The sequence below is a fragment of the Alligator sinensis genome, unplaced genomic scaffold (assembly GCF_000455745.1).
Source record: "Alligator sinensis unplaced genomic scaffold, ASM45574v1 scaffold109_1, whole genome shotgun sequence".
Taxonomy (NCBI): Eukaryota; Metazoa; Chordata; order Crocodylia; family Alligatoridae; genus Alligator; species Alligator sinensis.
Window position 1 is genome coordinate 1,053,402 of NW_005841852.1, and position 4,008 is coordinate 1,057,409.

The 4,008-nt window shown below is 54.0% G+C and overlaps 1 protein-coding gene across 6 annotated transcripts in view; it reads right to left on the reverse strand.

Annotated features, from left to right (window-relative positions):
* The window catches only part of NDST2 (N-deacetylase and N-sulfotransferase 2), a 258,226-nt gene that overhangs the window by 21,181 nt on the left and 233,037 nt on the right, over nt 1-4,008 (reverse strand). The gene's annotated exons all lie outside the window — the stretch shown is intronic.

The following is a 4,008-nucleotide window of genomic DNA, read 5'->3' on the forward strand; positions in this document are numbered from 1 at the left end:
GCACAGACACCCTGTGGAGGTTAGTGGCAGGGAACCATACTCTGCAGAGTAGGGCCATGCTACAGAGGGACCTCCTCCTAATGTGCTCCCCGAGAGAGCTTCCACACAACCGCCACACAGGCCTGAGCTCCAGTCTTTACAGTAAGAAGTAAGAAGTTTTGCCTTGCTGAGTGAAAGGGTCACCTCAAGAGTCACAATCATGTCACTCCCTTTTATTGATATTCGCAAAAATCACTGACATGGACATGGAAAGCAAATCCTGAGACAGAGCGGGGCAGTAGATAACATCTCCTAGCAGCAGCTTCTTAAGCTTTCCTGTCTCAATATCAAGGTTCCCCTCACCTCCACTGCTGGCTGGGACCAGGCTGAGTTCTTTCTTGCTCCCTGGGGCTGCAATCTAAGGAATAGCAAGGCTCCCTGTCCCTGATGGGCTAGGGTTTGAGACCAGATAGTGCACAAGGAGAGAGAGAAAATTAATTGAATCCTTGATTCCTAAAGTAAGTGAAGGGAGTGCTTTAAAGAGCCAACCAGAGCTCCCAGAACTGCCTGGACAGGGTTCCCTGGGTTGCCCTAGGGGGACCAAAAACTTTTTTGCAGTCATGCCACAAATTAGCCTGGCATATTCACCAAGCGCCACTCCAGTCCACCTCATCTGCTTGACCTGCTGCTTTGCTTTCTGCTCCCTGCCCAGCCTGGTGCTCTTTTTTCTACTCCCTGCCCTGGGCTGCCTCTCCCCTCCCCAGTCTGCTGTGTGCAACACATGTGCAATCTGCCTGTACCACCTGCAGCATGTAGGTTTGCCACCCCTGCCCCTGGGACAATAAGGGCCAACCTTTTTAGCAGGCATGCCACAAGGTAAGCCCTGTATCTTCCCCAGGTACAGCTACAGACCTTTCTCTGTTTGCTCTGTTGCTCTGCTCTCTTCTCCTTGCCTTATCTCCTGCTGTTCTCCCTGATTCCTTCCTAATCTGCTACATGCTATATCGGGGTGGGCAAAATACAATCCGCAGGCTGAATCTGACCTGCCAGGCCATTCTATCCAGCTGGTGGGGCCCCTAAAAAATTTAGAAAATTAATATTTATCTGCCCCTGGCTGCCTGTCAAAGACGACAGGAGCCAGCATCAGTAGGACCCAGGGGATGCCACCGCAGGACCCTGCAACAACAGCAAGGCCTGCCTTCCCCCATCTCCCCCCCCAGCCTGTCTGGGCTGCACCAGCAGGGAGAGAGGAGAGCTGGCCCAGATCCACAGAGCCCCTGCCGGACAGGACCATGCACTCCTGCTGCCCCACTGCTCCTGCTGGGTCCTGCTGGCACTGCTCCTGGGACACTGGCGCAGGCCCCGGAGGGCTCCTGCCTGGCTGTCGCTGTGCTCCCACTCAGTCCCAGTCCCCCCTCCACCACAGCCCCACAGTACAGGTGGGAACCAGCACACACAGCCCCAACCCCACACACCCTGTGCTTGCCCATCTGGGCTGAGCAGCGGCAGCATGGGACAAACTGCTGCTCAGCATGGGGGGGGAAAGCAGCCCCTCTTCCTCCCACAGCCAGCACTTCCTGGTCTGGCCACTTGGAGCCTGTGCAGAGCTGTCCTGTATCTCATATGGAGATTCTGCTCAAGTCTGGCAGCAGTATGTGATCCTGGGGCATTTGGGAGCTGAGGTTGGATCCCTGAGCTGGTGCTCTGCTGCCTCTGGCATCACTGCTGCCTTTGGGCTGCCCCATGGGGCAGCGGTGGCAGCGCAGAGCAGACACAGGGCAACCCCGTATGGGCTCTGAGTGGCTGCACCAGGAAGCACTGGCAGTGGGAGGTGGAGGGGCTGCTTTTACCCCACACTGAGCAGCAGTTTGTCCTGCACTGCCACTGCTGAGCCTGGGCCCCACGCTGGCTCCGGGCTGGCCCATCAAGGCTGAGCAGCAGCAGCTGGGCAGAAACTGCTTCTCGGCGCAGGGGAAAGTGGCTCCTTCCCACTTGCTGCCTCTGGGCAGTTTTTGCTGCGGCCACCCAGAGCCCGCACTGTATTAGGGTGTGGTGCAGCTCCTTCACCGCCGCTTCTGGGCTGCCCATTGTGACAGCAGTGGGAGCAGCCACAGGGCAGCTCACAGGTGGCAGTGAAGGAGCTGAATTGCAGCCCAGCATGGCGTGGGCTCCAGGCAGCTGCAGCAAAAAAATGCCCAGCGGCAGTGATGGGGAGGGGCCACTTTCCTCTGCACTGAGCAGCAGTTTCTGCCCAGCTGCTGCTGCCACCACTCAGTCCCAACAGGCAAGCCTGGAGCCCGCACAGGGCACGCAGGGTTGCGGCTGCACATGCTGGTCCCCACCGCTATGGCTGCATGCGACCAGGCGGTGCAAAGCAGGCACGGGGTGCGCTGGGGCTGTGTGTGTTCATGGTGCCAAGGAGGTGCTGCAAGTTGCTTGGGCTCTGGCTGTTGCGGGGCAGATGTTGACCAACTCAAAGAGGTGCATGTGGGGGGGCAGGGGCTCCCATGCACACCCCACATACCATCAAACCCTTCCTGCAAACCCCACAGCCACACCCTCTCCCACACACAATCACACACCCCACAAATACTGTACCCGCACACATCCATACACCCACCCACCCATACCCCCTGACATCCCTGCACACCCCACACACTATACAAGAGTAAGAATGCATTTTGAGCTATTATGCAATCACTTCTACATATACAGCACAAACACATACAAATCAGGACAAAAATATATTTTTTAATTAAATTAAAATATATTATTATGGGCGTTTGATTTTTAGTATGTAATTTGTTTTTTTTCCCCCCATTCTAAGATGACAAACCCTTTTCCCCAAAGGAGTACTTCCTGGGGCAAAGAGAGGGACTTCTGGTGGCAAAGGTCAGAGGTCGGGGCGAGATTTCCGGTCGACAAGGGGGTGGGGCCCCTGTCAAGGGGCGGGGCTACCCATGCAGCCCTCAATAGCTTGCCAAAACTCGGTAAGTGGCCCTCTGCCCAAAATAACTGCCTGCCCCTGTGCTACATAGAGAGGCTGCCTCTGCCACAGGTTGACTAACCCTGCCCTAGTACATCTCCCTGGGAGGTATCCCTGATCTTGTCTTGTATGAAAACTCCAAAAACCTTTTTCTTTTTTGAAGGCACATGCCTCTGGAGGGAAACTGAGGGGAGATGGCATCCCAGACAAGTCAGGAAACCTTCAGGTTCAAAACATGAGGCTCTTCCTTGCTTTTCGGTATTACCCCATAATACCCTAAATAGTTATGATAGCAAGAGGACAGCTTTCTGCCAGATTTCCAGTAGGTTAGCAGCATGGCAAATGAGCATCAAGGGAGGGACAAGATGACAGACAGAAATGCAACCCATAATAGAGAGAGATACATGTCACAAACAGTAGGGTACAACCCAATTCCAATCAAACACCTTGGGTGGAGAGTAGTGTACCTCCAAACCCCCACACTGGGACCCTGCTCAGGCTTGAGGAAAACAACAGTGATACAGCTGCCTTTCAGAGCCATTTTTAATCAAGCAAGGACCTGGCAGGAGCACTGGCTGAAGGTAAATCAGGAACTGCCTGGTGAGGGAGGGAGGTGGCCATGGCCCAGACAGTTATTTGCATTTTAATAGCTTTTCTAAGAAGTGAGGGCTCAGTGATTGCAGCAAGGTGAAGGTGATGACCTAGCAATGACAGACCTGGGTTAGATACTGCAGAGCTAGGAAACCACATGTAGTATGCACCCAGTCTCTTCCTGGACCACTGAAGCACAGAAGAGCTTCCTGAATCAGCTGTATTTATCAAATTCCTCAAGGCACAGGATAGCACCTTAGGGCAGCCCCTGTGTGGCCCACTCTATACAGGCATTGTTTGGGCACATTTGTGAGAGCAACAGCCATGATCACATAACCCTATACCACAAGACCAGCTTTATGCTATACTGCTCATTCAGTTACCAAAGGGCAAAAGCACAAATCACTGCAATTACAAGTATTTCAAAGAAGTGTCCATCACGATTTCCCTAC